Source organism: Condylostylus longicornis, unplaced genomic scaffold, assembly GCF_029603195.1.
Source record: "Condylostylus longicornis isolate FDR11 unplaced genomic scaffold, ASM2960319v2 ptg000055l, whole genome shotgun sequence".
Classification (NCBI taxonomy): Eukaryota; Metazoa; Arthropoda; class Insecta; order Diptera; family Dolichopodidae; genus Condylostylus; species Condylostylus longicornis.
The window spans coordinates 2,389,554-2,410,724 of NW_026578024.1; positions in this window are offsets into that span (position 1 = coordinate 2,389,554).

Genomic DNA, 21,171 nt, shown 5'->3' on the forward strand with positions numbered 1-21,171 from the left:
TGTGAAGGGATTTTTGCTTTTCTTTTGTTTTTATTCTTGTTTTTTTTGTTTTTTTTTGCCAGAAATTAAGGTCAGTAATTTTAATGGGAATTCTTTTTTTCCTCTCTTATTTTCTTTTAAACTTTTTTTGCTCTTTTCCTCTCTTTGTGCTCTTGTTTTGATTTTTGCTTTTACTATTATATTCTTGTTCTTTAATTAAAAATTCTGTGCATGTTAGAGAAACCAACATAATAGAAAATTAAGAAAAAAAAAATAAATTAAAAAAAAAAGTAATGAGAAAAAAACTAAGAGGAACCCTAAAGAAAATGAAAAGAATCAAAAATAAAAAAAAAAAACAAAATTTATGTTTTTATTTTCTTTCTTTTTTTATCGTTTTATGTTCCTTATTACGGTGTGCTCAGCTCATGGACTTCTAATGTCTCTGTTTTTTTTATAATTTATTAAAATCTTTAATTTCTGTTTTCTTTTTCTTCTTTCAATGAAATTCTTTTGAATTGAAAAGTTTGACTTGTAACGCTTAAAAAGTCTGAATAATTTTTTTTGTTTTTGTAAGAAGGTCGAGGTTAATTTCGGGAGGTGTTAAACCTATCAATGTCGCAAGTTTTAGCCAAGTTCAATAAGCAACACAATAAAAATTTTACGCATTGAAGAATACCAAGAACTTCGGATAAAATATCTAGCCTTCAGTATTTAGTATTGGGCTAGGAGCAAAAATATTTAATTACAGTAATGTCTCTACGACAGAATTCTTATATAATTTACATTAGGAAGACCATACCTGTATTTAAAAACATTTTTTAAAATTTGTCGTCTGCACTAACACGGAAATTATGAACTTTAATACACAGATCAATTTATAATTTATAATTCTTTAATACTAAATATATATATACCTGTATAACAGTTTTACATCATTTAGACAAATTTTTTTATATAGACCTCAAGGCTAACTGAATAGATGATTAGGTAATTTATCCATAAAGTGCCTGAAGGAAGGATATGGAAAATTTTTTTTTAAATTTTTTGTTCTTATTTTTTTTTGCTAGGCAGAATCAGCTTCATAATTAATAATGTAAAAATTTTAAAAGGTGTTGAATTTTATTAAATTTTTCTTTGTTTAATTTGATCAAAAAGCTTTCGTTTTTAATTAAAAATATTTTGACAAATTTATTTGTTTTTCTTTAATGATTCTATATACGGCATTGAGTTTATATTTTTTTATACGATATTATAAAATATAGAACAAAAGCATCGAAATTCTTAATAAACTTTAGGTACATCAAAAATCATGCCGACTTTAAAAGATAGCACAAATTGATTTTAAATCCTGTTTTGCTAAAAATACAGTAATTCTACGAGTACTTATAAAATTAGGACTGAAACTTCAAACAACAATTTCGACAGCATTCCCAAATCAGAAGTGTTAGAATACCCCCAAATGAGCAATGTTCTCGTTTGATTTTTGAGCTATTCTTCTCGAGTTGTGAGATCTCAAATATAAAATTTTTAAAACTCTCTAATTTTTATATTTTTATTGATAACTCAGGAAATATTTAGTTGTCATATTTACCAACTCTGAAAGAGAATGAAATTCCTTTTCTAACAATGTATCGATGGTGTCGAAGGCTTTCCTAATTCCAAAGATATTTAAAGCGCAAAGTCAAAATTTTTGAAAAATTCATGCAGCAAATTTTTCTTTAATCTTTCGCTTGTTAGTCTAGAGCCATTCTATCACCCTGGTTCGAAAGTTTCACGCAGTCTCGGACATCCTGTATTATGTCCTTGATATTGAAATTAACTTAAAAACTTTATAAACATATAAAACAACACAACACCAGAAAATTGTTGTTTTCAATCACGCCTGAATTGTGTTAAGGTGTTGTAACACAATTCTGGTATTGAATTATAAATTTTTAAAAAATCATTCCCATTCCCTAATGTTAACCATTAGAATTTAAAAAAATTTATTTAAAAAATAATTTAAAATTTACAAGTTAATCGAAACTATAATTAATGAATACTAAAATGTCTTAAAACCAAAAGTGTCCTTCACTTACACGTAAAAAACATCAGCTATGTATGCTGTTAGATAAGTCCTAACCAGATTAAACTCATTACAGCAGGTGATCCCATAGCTGTAATCAGCTATACTATTCTCGTATTATTCGTAAAATATAAGGTATGAATCCAGATAGATGAAAAATTTCAGATTTCATGCGAACTCGCGTCACAGCCTGAAATGTACTTGTAACCCAACTAAAATTGGCATCCAATCACAATATTATTAGGTTATTTACAATTAAGCAAATATATGTATGTATACTTTTATACGACTTGTAGCAGATCCTCTTAAATTTTAATATACTTTTTTTCAGAAATGACTTTCCATTATTCTAAAATCCAATCGACTACTCAAAAATATAGTGATTAAAAATATATGGTGACTTAGTTTTGGAAGCCAAGTTTGAAAATAATAATTTAATTTAGTGATCTAGTTATTTTTTGTTACTTAAGTCAAAAATTAATTAATGTCCATAATAAAATTTTATTATTTATTTGTTTAGAACTTACTTTAATTGTTATGGCACCAGCCCTTCGTTGGAATTAAATGATAATACTCGTACTACACAGTGTTTACAGTGTTTACAGTGTTTGCATAAATTTAAAATAATTAAAAAAAAAACTCAAATTCATTTACAATTCAAAAAAAAAAACTAGTGTTTACTATTGCATTAATTTGAAAAAATATTTTTTTTTAAATGCTCAAAATGTAAATTAAATTTAATTTTATATAATCAAATAATAGAATATAAGTATGTGTTCATGTATGTACATGAATGGTAACAAAAAGTAATAACCTTAATTGAAATAAAAAAAGTGTGTTTGTGTTTGGATTTTCCATAATGAATTTTATTTACAAATAAAAAATAATTTTTATATTATCCTTGCTCTTAACATAAAACCATTCCAACATATTATAAATTTTTAATTATGATAGCAAGAAAAAAAAGGAAAGTAATTATTGTTTAGTGTAATTACAATTGCATAAATTGTCATTAAATATAAATTTATAAAATTGAAAATAATTTAATGTTAATAAAAATAAAAATGCTTAAAATAATTTATTTAATTAATTGTTAATAAGAAATAAGTGTCAATAAATTGTGCCTAGTATAAATAAAAATTAAAATATTAGCGAGAAGAAAAAAAAATTAATGTAAATGAAATTCAACACATTCCTAACTTAATTTGTGTGTATGTATGTTAGTTAATATGTGGAAATGTTTAATATGTAATACAACAATAAGGATTTAATTCACCAGGAACTATACAAAAATTAAGGTAAGTTTTCATATTGATTTTGGAATAAAATAAAATTTTTATTAAACTAGAATAAGTAGAGTTGAATATGTCATGATTTAAAACTTTTGAATTTGTGTGACAATTACCATAAGGACACACACGTTTTCAATTACTCTTGTCGCAATTGATGATCACATTGCAGCCTACATTTGTGGGTAATTTCAAAAATACAGCTTTGACAGTTTCTAAGATATGGCCAAATAACTTCAAAAGTATGGCATTTCAATGATACTCGAAGAAAATAAAAACAAAAAAAGATGCCAAATTTTGATACCATATACGAGTAGCTTCAATAGTTTTTTATCTATAAATTACTTTTCAAGTTGTGTGACAACTACCCGAACCATTGCCTCGTTCACCTTCGATTTAAATAAGTTTTATATTATCTTACATTTTATATTAAAAACCATCTGTGGATATTTGCTGAATTTTTTGAGTTATTGCTTCCACGAAAAAACAGATGGGCAAAAATAACTAAATTAACTCGGAATTGAATACTGTTAGCAAGCATATATGTACTTACCTGCATTTCTTAGCTTCTCAAATTTTTAATACCCTTTAAACATACACCCGTATGAGTTTAAAAATATTATTCAAAGAAAAACCTTGTGAAAACTAAAGGGTAATTACAATTTTATAAAGTTATTAAACCAGTTGAAGTTTTAAACCCTTTTAATCGAAGTTTTGCGCATAGCTTGCAGTTGTTGTTTCAAAGTTTATTTTATGGTTTTTATTATTAGGCTTACACAGAATTCAAAATGTTCCGTGTTCACAAAATTCGCTCTGTATTAATAACAATCCATCAGTCGCGAATTTAATTCAGTTTTTGACAGAAAATCTCCTAAAAATATTCTGCTAGAACGTCGAAGAAACGCAAAATACATTTGGTAAATTAAGACTGTTTACCAATAGGAAGGAAGACATATACAGAATAAAAGGATTCAACTTTCTAAAATATGAAAAGTTTTAGTTGCTTCCATTATGAATTAATTAAACAAGATATTAACATGATCATTAGGCAAAATTTTATTCTAGTAATGTTATACACATACGTACATAAAAGTTATACACATTATAATGTATGTGTTGATAAAATCTAACCACATGAAATGAAAAATCCATATATCAACATTTTTTTTATTCATAATCAAATAAAACATTGCTTATACTGTTATACTTTACCTATATACTCTTATTAATATAATACCTATTTGGACTGTATAAAAATAAAAACCAGTAATCATGCAGTCAATAAAAGCAAATATAAAAGACTTTCATTAATTTAGCTGTAATTTTCGTCATACAGAAGATATTATGATAAATTATTGAATTTGAATAACGGAAACATTAACAGTATAGGGTAGAAATTAGAAAATTCTGAACTAAATTTTCATCCGTTAAATGTGAAATTAAAAATTTTATTAATTGCAACTTAACTAATTTACTAAATTCAATTGGAGGTTCGAGTTTAAATTGCGGAAAAATAAAAATACATTCGAATTTAAATATTGATGTTTAACCTGCTGAAGGTGCCAATGTATGTATGTATATAATCTTAAAACTTTTTCAGTTTCTCAAGAATCTTTCGAAAAGCGGCTTTGATTCGTAAAATTCATATTCGGAAAATTCATAGATCGCCACAAGAAGTGAAACATATGAAATCTCCGCTCGGAATTCTCCAGCGCTGGACATGAGCAGAGGAGGATTAACGTTTCTCCCTCCCAAAGATTCTCGTACTTTATAGAGAGCTTTTACCTTAGAACCATAAGTTCTTTATTTCAAAGGAAAATAATGACCATAATAATATTACCCAAACTAAAACCTCGAAAAAATCGGAATAATTTCACAAAGCTTTAAATTAAATTTTAAAAATCAATGTACGTACAACAATTTGAATTCTCAGAAAACAAAATTTTCAACGTACTCCCGTATATTCTTTAATATGAAATACAATTTCATATTAAAAAATATACGGGAAATCAAAAAAAAATTATAATCGTAAAGGTGAAATTTTCCTAGAAATAAAACGTAATTTTGAATAAATATCATGTAAATCCCTTATCTAACATAATAATTTCGTAAACTGAATGGGATATTGTTGGTGCATGTGTACAGCACACACAATGTACTGTACGAAGACTGGTAGGTATTGAATGCTATTTTTGGAAAGTTATTTTTGTACCTCATAAAAACTTTCATATTCTTAATGAGTCTATTATAATATTCTTTTTTTTTTCATAACATATGTACATAAGTATGTAGGTAATTACTTAAGTACAGATACCTGTACTATATGTGTGTTATTTGATTTTATTATACAGAAATTCAACAAATACTAAAAGAAAGTTATAAAAGGTTTGATTTTTTTAATTAAAAGAAAAATATTCAAAGGACATAATTAAATTGCTATGATGTTGAAATGGGGTAACACATGTATGTATGCATATGTGCATGACTTCACATTGTAAATTTTTCTTTGAATAAGGTTCTGCATTCAGATGCTTATCGATTCCAAAAATTACTCTCCCAAAAATTAGAAAACTTACTTAAAAATTAAAATAAAAGATTTTAATATAAAAGTACTAAAAAATTTGTGATGGGAACTGTTCCGGTAAATATTCCGAATTTTTGACTGGATTTTGTTATATTTTAGAAAGGCATTATTATATAAATATTTAACATAATGATTCAGTCACAGATCGTAAATGAAAGTTCGTTTGAATAAAATTTAAATTATTTATGCGGAAAGCCCTAGAAATATCGACATTTTTTGATATACAGTGGAACTAATCAAATACCAGTCCAAAAACAATTTCAATATTGTATGGTTTTGGAAAACATAACATAGAATCAAAATTTCAGGTTAATTGTTGGTTTCCAGAAATTGCAACAAAAGTATAGCATAGCAGCAGTTCTATTTTTTACATGTAAGTCTTACCAAATCATTCTGTATTTCAAATAACAAGGAAATATTCATTTGATATTACAAATCACATTTAATCTTAATGAATTTTTTCAATAAATATAAAAAATGAAATTTATATTTTATTGCAGTTGCCTAGGCGCATTTAACTAGTGCACTGTTCATCTATTGAATAACTCTGTCACCTCTGCCAATTAAAAGCGTAAAACAGCAATTGCTGCAATTAATAATAGCAATTTTTTTGAAAAAAATGATTATTCCTACAATTTTTACCCTCTCCAAATATTTTTCACCCACATATATTTCGGAAACCAACAATTACTTACCATAACTTTGTCTTAAAACTTCGTTTTATTGCTTAGAAATAAAAATTTTTTTGCTGCAGCACATTTAATTTACAAGAACCACAGATTTTATTGTGAAAAACTTTTTTAATAACAAAATCTATAAATAAAAATTCTCTTGAGTGGGTTCATAAAAATAAAAAAAAATGTAAATCGATTAAAATATGACTTTTTAAAAAGTTTAACCTTTTATCATAAGTTTTAGATTTTATTTGAACAAAGAATTTACATAAAAAAACTTCGAATGACATTTTGTTCCCGAGAAAATTTATGACAATAAAACAAATACCAAAGAAGAGATTGAATGAAATGGGAATTAACTTTTGTTGTACGTCAATAAAATAACATCACAGTTTTCATTCATGTTATAGAACTATATAGAAAATTATTGATTTGAACATAAAAGCAGGAAAAAAGGACGGAAAAATGGAAATCAAAGAAAAATAAAAGGACAAAAATCCTTACCCTTTAAAATAAATTAAATATAAAGATTGAAATGTCAAATCAGAATAACATTCATTCAGTTGCATACACATACACTCTTACATGAAATGTGCGCATATACTTTGTATATGTTGCGTGCATGTACATACCCTTACAATGGAATATTTTATGCATATTAGCAAATATTTATAGTCTAACCTCAAATATTTTTTTGAAGAGCAAGAATAAAAAGAAACAAATTCATTCATAATTAAGATGGCAACCGCTTACCTTTCATTTTAACACCCAAAAAAAAAAAAATTGGTTGGGCATTGAATTTTTTAATGTACATAGGAAACTTTTTATATCCGTTTAACCTATATGGAAATTTAAGGTAAGTAAAACCATTTTCCTTTTGTTCTGCTTTTTCTTCGTTAAACAAATATTTTTCATGTTGAGAAAGTGAAAAGTAACTTTCCCACCCGCAAAAACTCCAAAATTGTTTTCTTTTGTTTGTTTCTCAGAAAATTATAAATTTTATGCACACGAACGACCTACCCATGTTATATTTGAAGTGTGTATAGATTTTTGGTTTTTTCCAATTGGCTCAAGTAAAATATTATGAATCCTGTAAAATAATGAAGATTTTAAAAATTAATTTGCAAGAACTTTTTATGTAGGCAAACTGAAAACAGATTTTTATTGCGGTTTTTTCTTCAATTGATATTTGCATTTATTCAAATAATTTTTGGAAAATTTTTGGAAAATGCAAATGCTGCATAAAACATCACAACACCTACGTTTTGAATAATTATAATAAGAATTTTGGATTGCGCCCCTCTAATTGAAATCTTTAGGTCACAGGTCACATGTGTGACGACAATCGTACATTGGAAAATTTTAGTAATTAGCTCACTTTTTTTAAAATTTGCAAATAAATTATTACTTATACACGACAAAAAAAAGCCTGGCTCTCAATTTTTAACACAGAAAACTGTTATACTTCCGAAATTCCAAATTGTTAATTGTCTATTTTGGATTTAAACAGACAATTAACTTAAATAACATCGAAAATAAACTTTGCCACGAATTTTTATATAAATTTTTTCAAAAATAAAATAAATACATATTAGACTTTCATTCGCATGCATAACAAATGGTACTATTGTAATTTTGTTATAATGGTAAAAAAAATTTATAAACAATTTGTCACGAATATTAAATCAACAAAAATGACTGCTTTTCATGTACAAAACAACAACAACAGCACAAACACAAAAAAAAAGGAAATAAAAATAATAATTACCCTTCTCATTTCCTTTACTCGTTATGATAAAAAAAGAGAGAATTTGGTGAACTCGTGTTTTTACACACGAACATCCGGGTTATTTAAATTTGAATTTAGAGAAAAAAAAATAAAACAGTTTAAAATACAAAATTTCGTGAACGAGATTATCAAAAAATTCTTTTAAATTTAAAAAGAAAAACAAACAAGCAGGTCTTTGAGCTGTCAAGAAAATCAAAATGTTCTACACGGAATTGTATTCAAAATAAAATTTAAAAATAGCTTGTAGGTTTTTTGGTATTTTTTTTTGTTTTTCACTGTCATACGTATACCATAAATATTACTCGTATAAATTTCAGTATGCAAGATTATAACACGGAAACATCAAAAATCAATATCTGAATTTGTAATCTAATTCTTTTACAAGTTCTGAAGGAACTTTTTACAAAAAACTGGAAAATCACCTTTTTTGTATAAGAAGTTTAGAATGCATTTATAAATTGAAAGAAAAAGCCAAAACTACTGCACTTCGACACCATCCAATTCACACCACTTCTAATAACAGCTTTATTTCATTCATTGTCCCAAACAAGCAATCATTGTAAAAATCTCTATTGAATTTAATAAAACATAATTTCCGTTGTTTGCGGGAATTTTGTTCAATAACAAATCCGAAAAGTAAAAGAATAGGTTCATAATTGAATAAAGCTTTCTGATCATTCTGCTATAAGCTGTAAGGATTTCAAGACATATTTGAATAGTTTTATACTACTGCTCAAGTGTGAGTCGTACTCTAGTGAAATTTGATTTTTTCTGCTTAAGGTCTACATACCATATACAAAATTTTATCAAAATCGTTTCAGCCGCAATTGAGATACACGCGTACACACACAGACAGGCCGACATCTCTCTAAAAATAGTTTATTTACGCTTCCTTAAGGTTGTCCTTACAATAAATTTTCAGTTGTACATGCGTCGCTCCATCCACCTTTGTCTCATAAGACTAAATTTGGTACCTACAATTCTTTTTATTAAGTTTTTCGATTTTTTATCATATGCAAAGCATGTACATACTATATTGTCTGAATATGTTTATGCATTTGTGTATTTATTTTACAACTACATACACACAGATTTGTAAATAAATATCCAATTTCTAATAACTTTTTATCTAAACATTCTTATACCATTAGCTTGATTAACTTTCAATATACTTTATTTACATATCATACTGAAAATAATTTAATTGTAATTACATATGAGAACGTACGTTTATATGTGTGTATACATGTTTCATACAATATTCCATTAAACGATTGATTACAGTGCATTCAAAGGTGAAAAAGCATAAGTTAGAAAATATAAAAAATAACATTTTTTTTCGTAATTTTCCTAATTGATACGAGTATTATTATGTATGTGCTTTGAATGTAACCGCAGTAGTCCTGTTGGATATCAAAAGAGAATATCAGGGTCACAAATTATAAAATTTGAAAATATTTTTAACGACGCAAATAGGTTATGATTGAATACTAGAAATAAACTTAGATAAGAGTGATAATTGGAGTTTTCGCGGGTCCTCAAGTTCTCTTGCACAATTTGTTCACTAATAATGTAATTACATTCTGAGTTTACAAATTGTGTTACCAACCACTTCATAGCACAAATTTATTCTTTAATTTTGGTACTTAAAACTTTGTGCTGCTTTTCCATGCAATTTGCAAATGTTTAAGTAAAAAGAGTTATAGTAAAATTTTATAACACTTAAACAATATTTTTCTAATCGTGTGTAGGTCGGCCCCGTATTAGACAAAAAAGAAATTTTTTTTCTGTCAGTCCTTATACAACAAATTGGTTAAATAAATTCAAAAAATGCCCTTGGCATAAGTGAATAAATTTCTAAAAATAAATTTACTAACAACTTTAATAAAAACTGAATTTAACATTTAAAAGGATTTACAAAAATAATCTTTCATGTACAAAACCCTGAGAACCGAAATCATTCAAAAATAATGAAAGACAAAAGATTTTATAAAAAAAATGAAAAAAAAAATTCTTTTTTTTTCTCGAATACCTGCACTGGCACTTAGAAATGAAATGAACGAATTTTGGTTTAATTAGCACTTTTCCAAAAAATTTTTGAAAAAAAAGTGCTTATTAGTTTCACTCTGTCCGTCCGTCCGTCCGTCCGTCCGTGTGTCTGTTTACAAAACTTCTACACCCTTGAAGATAGAAAGCTGAAATTTTGTACGTACATAGATTTTTACTAGAAACTTATTTTCGTGGAACAAAATTTTTACCTATCTCCCCCCCTTTAGAAGTTATACCCCCCCAAAACCCTAAAAATGCCATTCTTTAACTATTTAGTGCAATGAAACCATAAGGATTTTTCAAATTTTGCAAACGCAGAAAGGCAGTGGCTTACTTCCCCTAGCGGGGTATACTAAAGGTTAACTTTAGAAAAACAAAATGGCCGCTCAAATTTACCGTTATCTAAAGTCCGTTTTTTCCAAATTTTTGATGTCGTTTATTTTCTAGACCCCAGCCTGTAGAAGCTTGAAATTTTATGGGCTTTTAGACATTAACAAATAGTTCATTTCGTTAGAAGAAAATTTTTTTCCATCTCCTTCCCCTCTCAAGTTATGGCCTCTTGAAATTTGTAAAATTTGAATTTTTGACACCTTATATTTCCGAAACCGCAAGCTTTTTCAAATTTCTATAAACATAAAAAGCTAACGGTAAATTCCATGAAATTAAAAAATATAATTATTTTTCTTAACTCACATAATTAAACCTTAAAATCGAGCATTATGTTAACCCCTTTTTATATTAATTTTTGCTTTATTTCAAACACTGCATATATGCGTCATCCTAAATATATGCAATTCTAGAAATAGTTTTGTATATGAATGAAAATAATTTTAATAGTTTGATAGGTATACATAGACTGTATTTAAAAGCAGAATTTTCACTTGTTGAAAGGAAAAGTGCTACAATACAAACCATTGGTTTGACCCAACTTTATTTTTAAAATAATTTTTTTTTTATAGCAGTGCCTACATACTCTCATGCCTTCGTCCATTTTGTCCAAAAACTTATGAAAGGACTATGTTACATTATTTAATGTATGAAATTCATTTAAATAAAAGGACCGCTAAGGAAAATCCATTAAAACCTGGTAAAGAAGTCAAATTTAGGGAACTTTTAAAAACCGACCCCAATTAACAGAATCATCTGTAATAAATAAAGTAGGAATCATAAATGGAGTTACAATAATTTTTGAAACAAAAAATGATTTGCCTATGTAATTTCGTAGTGCACTCTTTCTTGCTTTTCTCTCACCAATTGTTATAAGATTAAGGTCGTTTTTGCAATGTCACATTACAAAAATTTGGTTATAGAAAGCATTAAAGTGTGATATTCCAAAGAGCTATCAATTCTCACTTTATAGATTGTTAACAAAGAGCCCCGATTTGTTGGCTTCATTTTTGAAAACTTTAATTTGCACGGGCTTAGAATTTCCAAAATGACAATGTTGAGCTTCCTCTCTTCCTTTCAGTGTATTTTATTTATTCCGCTTTATTTAAAGTTTTCCGATATGATTTCGAATTAATTTGCGAAATATTCAAAAGAAAATCGATCACTCTAATTTTTGAGATCATTTCAGATTTAAAAAAAAAATTAATGTGAAAAATCTTTAAATAACCTTATAATTTTTTGCATATGAATTTTGATTATCCTATTTAGTAACGCTTTTCCACCCCACTTTGAAGGGATTTTCAATCATCCATTATTTTATATGAAATTAGTTTTTGTTATACCCAGTCACACGATGTCGTAGATTACGTGTCACATAAAACAAAGAAGCAAAGAATACTCAAACAATTGAAAAATTTCGAAACGCATTGGTTGAAGACTTTAAACTATATACAAAGGATACTTTGTAAGCGAAATTGAAAATTTTATGAAGTAATTGTAAGAACTATAAAAACAAAAATGCTTTTGAAATATTTTTGGCGTTTTTCCAATTTCTATTTTTGTTTGTTGCGTTTTGTTTCTACTTAATTTAATAGATTAAATGGCAAAATCTAAGTTTTTTATTATGTGAAATTTCGTGAACTGCGAAGGTTAAAATTTTTTCAGCAATAATTTTTAGTTTTAACATTGTTTTTTAGTTCCTCTAAGTTTCATTTGTTTTAAAAAAAATATACAAAATTTAAAAGCTTATTTCTGTAGGCAATGTAATGGAAATTCATAAATTTTCATTTAAAAATTTGTAGTTCTTTAAATGAATTGATTAATTGTACTGGCAAAACTGAAATGTCCCCAAACCTTAAATAACTGAAAAACCACTGCGAGCGTAAATGAAAAGAGCATAATAAATTAGTAGGTAGACAAGGAACTTTACAGTGTGATTTACAGTTTTTAATTCGGAATGCTCGTACAAGCTTAAATTTAACAACTGTGACCTGCAATTGTAATTAAATTAAAAATAATAATAATTTAATTATAATATTCGCTTTAGTGCTACAAAGTAAAGGAAATTTAAGAATAATTCGGAAAACAGCCAAATTTTTCATTATAGCACTGTTCGTTTCGCATGTCGAACTAATAGGAATTATTTTCATAGTTTCATTAAAATCTAATTTTTTAAAAAAGGAAACGGAAACAAATATCCTGTAAAAATATTTCTAAAATCATTTTATAACCAGTCGGCAATCTTTAGTAAAATTATAATTTAAAAGAGTTTTTTCTAAATTGTATTAAAGATGTCCTTGTTTATTTTATAGTAACGATTTTTTAAAATATTGTTGAATTCAATTAGAAAATTTATTTGTTCTTGAAATGTTTATAATGATAAATAAATTTAATTTTTCTTTTAAATCAAAACCATTCCAATTTTTAATGTTCAAATCGTCAAGATTTATTTAATAAATTTTTTTCGCTGTAAGAGGAAATTCAGGAATAAATTCAAAACATACGTGAAGTTGAATGCATATAAGAATTCTTACAGGAAATTTTACGTACTGGGTGAAAAATTCCAGTACGTAAATACTAAAAAGTATTCGTAATATTACAAGTTCAGGTTTTTGCATGGAATTTATAAAAGTAGAATGCTCACAAAAAAATTATTCATAATAGCTTCCATGAAATAAATCGCTATAAGAGTCATAATTTTTGCGAAAATGGTTTAATTCACTAAACGCTGAAAATTGGTTGGAGCCCGGGAAATGTTTAATCTTTTACAATTTTTCACGTAGTTATCATTTCAAAGTTGGGGTTTCGAACTTTGAAATGATAACTACGTGAAATGTACTTCAAATCTTAATCCTGTTTATTTACCGAATCATATGCAATTTTATTTTTAAATTGAACCATAATGGATAACATCAATTTTGGTTTTGTAAACCTCGAAAAGCACACTGCTTTTTACAATGCACACAATTTTGTTATCGTAGCAGTTTTCGTAAGAAATAATGAAAATATTATAGATTTCATATAAATTTCTATTAAATGCTTCACAAATTTTAAAATTTAAATAGCGTCTTGATAAAAAATTTTGTGTATGTAAAAGCAATAAATTTAAATATTATGTTTCTTTCTTCTCTATCACTGTATTTTTACAGCATCATTTACACCGCATATAGTACAATTTATTCATTTAACATCACATACATACCAATACCGTAAATTATACGGTGTTTAGAGGTATAAAAAAAATTAAGGAAGAAACATTGAGTATCTCTTTTTGGAGTGTTGCCAAATCGATAAAGAAAACAATTGTTCCAAAAAATCAAACTTATTTTATTTTTTCCATGTACTGATAAAAATGACGTCAATACTACATATTTCGTCTTCAGAAAGAACAATGCAATTTACAATAATATGTAGATGCTGCACACAGAGTGAATCATAACATAAAAATTTTTAAAGATTTGTTTGTGTAGTTGCCAGGTACTTTATCTAGCCTTGTATCCTTCCAATGGTAATAGTCAAATAGCACCTGCTTGGCCTTGATGTATATTAAAAGCAAAAAGTGCATACAAAATTGCACTCCAATCTCCTAAATTATCCAATTTTACTCTAAGCCTATCATACCCTAAAACCCCATTCAAAATAATTAAGTCTAGTTTAAAGTATTCGACTTTTAAACTCAAGCATACGGAAAGACAACTTAATCTCATGCTACCATTAAGATTTATACAAGATTTAAGAATATTTTTTCTAAATAAATTTTCTCTCCAAAATATTCATATTACCTCTTTCTTTTTTATTATCCTTTTCTTATTCAACATCTTAATTTATTACAAATACAAATAATATAAAAGTTTTTTTCTCACATAATACTTTAATATCCTTTAATTCTTACTTGAATTCTCTACCAGAATATTCTTTACTATTTATTTCAAAATGTCCACAATAACAGAACGAAATTCATTCGTGTTTTTTTTTGTTTCTATATACTAAAGAGCTTTGATTTTCCACCATTAGTTCTGTCCCACATAAATCTCATGTTCATTTTATTAAAAGCCTAGTAATTTTATTTGTTCTCTTCTCTCTGTTTTGTTTCCCTTTTCATATTATTTTCTTACACTCATCTCATTGCCATATTTGTTTTGTGTTTTTAATTTAACTTATAACTTAAATTTATGGTCAATATTTTACCAAAAAGAAAAATAAAAAGGCAGAAAAAAACAATAAGAAAACGACTCTGTGTAAAACCAAGAAAACCTAAAGAAAAACCTATGAAATCACGCACACCATTTACACACTCTTTACATAGTCCTGACCGAGAAAATGGGAAAATCGAGAAGTTTTCATTGTATTTTATGGTTTTTATATTTTTTTTTTTCAGTTTTCTTGTTTCAGAAACTTTGCCTTTAGGAATGTTTGGTGTTTGTATTCAAAATCAAAAATGATTAAGGAAAAATAAAATTTTTTCTTAAAACAGCAAATCATTTTATACTTTACAAGATCCTTCTCTTGAACAGAAACAAACAGGATTCATAAAATACATAAAAGTGAAAGAATAAAATACTGAAAACTTTAATAAATGAATTTTAACATTTTTTTGTGTAGATTACCAAAAGCTGAATATAATTCTGAGAATATCCTTTTTCTTTTAAAGTTCTTTTGTTATAGTAAAAGTTTTTATAGAAAATTTTTTTGAAATTTTATATTCCATTCAGCTGTTTGTTTAACTCTTAATGAATGAACAGGAACTAAATATTATTTTTTATTCATTCATTAATTTAAGAAGATTTTCCATAGTACAAATAAACAATTCCAGTACATATTTTTGAATCCTTAGCGTACAATTGAAATTCAACATTGAATAATCCAAAAATTGAATTTCTCTAACTGTTATACAACTTGAAATGAAAATTTTTTTGAAAATCATTGAAATAAAAGAAAATCCTTCTTAATTTTTTGGCGCTTTTCCAATATTGGAAGCATTTCAATAAAATTGGAATTTAACATTTTTCATGTTATTTCAACAGTAAGAATAAATTATATTTTTGTTTTTAATGACAATCTGTTAAAATATTTCTATCAATACTTGAATGCGGTTGCAAATAAATCTGACACGTTCTATTACAGCAGTCTACGGTTATCTCTTGAATAGAACGTTAAAATATAAAATGTTTCTGTTGCTAATATAAAAATTTAATAGAGAGAAAACAAAAGCAAAAAAAAAAAACGCAAAAGAAAATTTAATAAATAAAAAAAAGTGCAATTTTCCGTTAAAAAATTTTTCCGTAAATATTTTTTAAATTAAAATTATTACAATTCGTGTTATTAAAGTATAATTGTGTAGGTGCGAGGGTTTAAAAGCGTAGGAAACAATTACGATATGCCATGAACTTTCGAAAAGATTTTAATAATTAATTTGTTTTTTTTTTCATTCGTTTGTACTTTTTAAGTTCATAAAATTTTTATAAATCATTTTTTAAGATCAAAGAAGATTAGCAGCTCAAATACAATTGCATATACGTAGGCGTCTGAATAAATATTTTTAATTAATTTAATAGAAGCATTCAAGTTAAAATTAATTTGAATTAGGAGAAGAACTAGTTAACTGAAAGTGAATATTATTAAAATATTAGAATTTTATATTTATTGAGAAATAATAATTAATTATTTTTAATAAGGGTTTTTAAAAATAAAAGAATATTTTTATTTATGTTGTTTGACAAAGTATTTTCTGTCTATGAAAAATTGTGAGTGAAATTAAAAAATAAGTGATTTATTTTGTATTAAATTCTAAAGAGAAACAAAAAACAAAAAATATTTTAATATAAGGTTCTTGCTAATAAAATAAAAAATGCTCTATACTAATTAATTGTTCTTGAATTCAAAATAAAACCACCGAATTGTAGAATTGACAATAAAATATTTTAAGAATTTTCGCTTTTCTTTTACGATTTTCTTTTATGAAATTTTGAATACTATAAATAAAATAGAAATGAAATTTTAAAGAAAATTATTTTGTAATAAATTAGAGGGTTTTCAACGTGAAATACAAAAGATTTTTGATATTTTGTATGAATAATTCGTAGAAAAAAAATTTATAAGAAGAAATTGAAATTTAATTAACATTGTTCGCATGAAATACTTAAACATTTGGAGTAATATTTTTGGAAACCAACAAGTCTAAGCAGGATATTTTAAAAAGGTGAATAAAAAAAATAAAATTTTGCAAGTTAAATTTTAAAAATTCAGTTGAAATCTTAAAAATAAATTTAAATGAATTCGGATTTTTGACAAAAAACTATAATGTTTGCAATGGTACCAATGCTTTAGTAATTGTGGCTTTAGTGAATCCAAGCTTAATGAAAAGATATGTTCCTTAGGAACCATTATTAATTTAGTTTTAATCATACCAAACGTTAATTAAAAACTTTAATTTTATTAAGAACTTTTCCAAAAAATTTTTCAAAAAAAAGTGCTTATTAGTTTCACTCGTTCCGCCCGTGGACATGTTTACGAAACTTCTACACCGTTGAAGATAGAGGCCTAAAATTTTACATGTAAATAGATATTAATTTTATTTCTGTATTTTTACCTATCTCCCCCCCCCCCCCACCTTTGAAAATGATACCCCCTGTAAACCTAAAAATGCCATTTTTTAATTATTTATTGCAGTGAAATCATAAGCATTTTTCAAATTTTGCAAAGGCAGAAATATAGTGGATGGCTTCTTCTACAATGGCATGCTATATTTAAACTTTAAAAAAACAAAATGGCCGTTATAAGTTACAGTTATCTAAAAGCCCTCTTTAAATTAATTTTTGCTTTATTTCAATGAATGCATCATCCTAAATATATGCAATCCTATAAATAGTTTCGTTTATGAATGAAAATAATTTTAATAGTGTGGTAGGTGCACATAGACTGTATTTAAAAGCAGTATGTTCAACTTTTGGCCCAACTTTTATTTTCATTTCAGAAATTAATTACAAATTTTTTTAAAATATATAAAATTAAGTGTAAAAAATACTTTATATTAAAATAACCGAATCAACATCCATCAACATCGCTATGCCGCGAGGGAACAGTACCAGAAGAAAATCACATATTTGATATATGTTATAGCAGTTCTTATCTAGCTTTAAGTGCAATGCATTTTCCAAAGACTGGAGAATAAGATTAAATAAAATCATTACGAATTTACGAATGTTTACGAAATTTAGCGAATGCAACAAAATATTTTTATATTTTATCAAAAATCAATTTCATTAGTTTAAGTAAATCGATTCCTAACTCCATTTATTTGATGCTATACCCAAAAAAAATCGTTTGTTATATTGTATATTAAAATAATCAATGTTCAGTTGGGTATAAAACTCACAAATGTTATGATAAACAAAGCAATTTTACATATTCATCATTTTAAAATACACTTTGCTCTTGCGGGTAGCATCTATACGAGATTCTTGTGAGAATCAAAAATTTTAATATATTTTTGGTTTTTTTAACAAAAACATGAATATATTTTGAACTTATGAATAAATTTTTAAGCGTAGGCCCTGAAGAAAACACGTGTATACACAGTTATTTTTTTCCAAAACAAATTTTCTTGTGTATAAAAAATGTAAGTCTCATGGGCATGATTTTTTTTAAGAATATTTCTTGTTGAAAAGATTCGAATGTACATAATAATTTGAATCGTTACATACATAAATAACCTTTACTCTTTTGATTTTAATGTTGTGCAAAGTTTTGTGCTCAACACACAACTAAAAACAAATTTCATTTTCTCCTTACAATTTTGGTATTTGTAAAGAACGAACATCATTATTATTAAAATGACGTGATTTCATACATTTTGATTGAGATTGTAAATGTTAATCTAAATGTGATTAGTACAATCGAATTTATTTATTCATTGCGGGAGAAAATCAGACAAAATAGTTCATAGTTTCTTTCATTTGATTCCGTCTAACTTCTGGCTATTGCCAGTGTCGTAACTGTAGAACTTCAATGTCAAAATAGAAGTGCCTTAAGAGGAGCCTATATAGATTGAAAAAAATTAATTTTAAAAAATATCGAACACAAAATTTTCATTTTTTATGTTTAGAACATTTTAGAGAAAATATTGCATAAATATAGGGGAATGCATGTTATTTTGTTATATGACAGTACTTTTTTAAAGAGCATTCTCTCAACTAATCCAATAACAACAACCTATACGAAGGAATGATTGAAAAGGTTATAATGTACATTTATTCCGATAGATGGCTTTATGCTTTATTAATGATAATATGCTTTATGCTTTATGATAATATAATTTCAATCACTTAATATTTAAATTTATGTGCTTCCAAATTTAACATTCGCTACTCAACTCTAAGATTGATTCCGGGTATTATGTTTGCTTAAGAAGAGTACATCCTGTGTGGTACACAAAATATGCAACTAAGAATATGGTACAACACTTATTAAAATTTGCATCCACACTACTCATAAACATATTGCATGCACTTGAAATTAATTAAAATATAAATTTAATTTAATTATTGCTTTCGCAATTAAATTCAAGCGTAATAATTTAAAGAATTAATTTTATCATACAAAGGATTAGGGGCATTAAAATTTTTTTTTGCTTTGCGTTAGTGTTATCCGTTTAATTATACTGTAGATAACATTTCTGGAAATATGTGTTTGGAGTAATAAAAAAAATTAAATTAGAAATTGAATCCACACAACTTAAGGATATATGGAATTAAATATGAAGCAAAAATAATTTTTAAAAATTTGTGAAAATATTATGCTACATAGCTAGTTTGTATGAATTCTACCGAACGAACGCTCCAATTTCGAGCAAGAAACTTGTTCTTTGTTTGTATGCAACGTTTGCTTAATTTTATTTTTTCCAGGTAAGGTGCTTTTCTAATTTGATAAGAATATTCAAAAAAACTTCGGAAAAACAATTAGCAATTCACATCTTATTGCTAAATTTGAATACAAAAACGCCTAAATTTATGCGAAGAATTTGCATATACTGTGCATACGTGCTACCCGTATACGTGAGTGTTTAATCGTGCGTGTAGAGATGACATGCACAAAAACTAAAAATTTAAAACTTTGTATAATCTATGGCTTACTTTTTATCTCATATTTTATTTAAAATTTGCATACTTCCGGGCTTTTTTTTACGAGTACTCTGCAAAAATTAGAGGAAATTATAATTCGGTGTAAAATAAAAGTTTTTTTCCACATAAAAAATAAAATTCCTTTTTTTATTTTAATTTTTTTTTTTAAGAAAAACTACAACCACTTTTTTTCATAATCTTTTCTAGATTAATGCAACTTAGGATGAAATTTAAAATTTGAATGAAGAAAAAAATTTTGTCAAGTAGTTTTTGTAACTTCATAAAAATGCATAAATTATTTGAAGTGCATGCACATTTTTTATTAATCTAGTCCTTTGTTGAAAAAAAAGTTAAAAAAATTTAAGATTTTGGTAAATTCTTTGCAGTAAACTCCTCACAATCAATGAAATCTAATTAGTTGGAGCTTTTGTAAAAAATTTTAATTAAGAATTCCTTTTTTAATTTTGAACCAAATTTTGATGAAGGAGTTCCTAGTATAAATTAATTTAATTAATGGTATTCAACTTAACTATACTCTAAAACGTAAGTTATTGCTCAAGATTGCTTAATTAACAGAAGGTATTGTTATATAACAAGAATTTATTCATACTTATTAAATTGTGCTCATATTTTTAATGCATAGGGAAAAAGATGAATTTTATTAAAGTATATCACAAGTATTAATCCCGAAAAATTTAAAAACACGGGAGAGTTAAGGGAAAAAATTTCATTTTCTCGCAGTGAATAGTACTATTGTTCAAGTGTGCGGGAAATTAAAATAAGAATACAAAAGAATGGAAATTTAAACTGCATTAAATCTCAATATAAACAACCCTTACAAAACTTACAAAGTAAAGAACCTATTTAATAAAAATGTAAGATGAATAGATCAATAGCTTCTAAAGAAGCAAATTTCATTTCAAGAATTTGAATGAAAAACTGACACTTTTATAATTTTAATGAAGGAAATGTAAAAACTAATAACAAAAGTTGATTAAAACGACTTTGCTTATAATCAAGTATTATTGCACATATATTTATGATAAATATTAGAAAAAACGGAATAAAGCTAAAAGAGCTGAACCACAATAACACTTAAACGAGTTTTATTACATTGTCGGACTGTAAGGAGCTGTAAGGGTTGTAAATTTTGTTCCAATTAAAATAGGTAAATTGCTAAAATGAGTTCAATTGCATATGAAATTTTAGTTTTTTATTTCGAAATTTCATAAACGG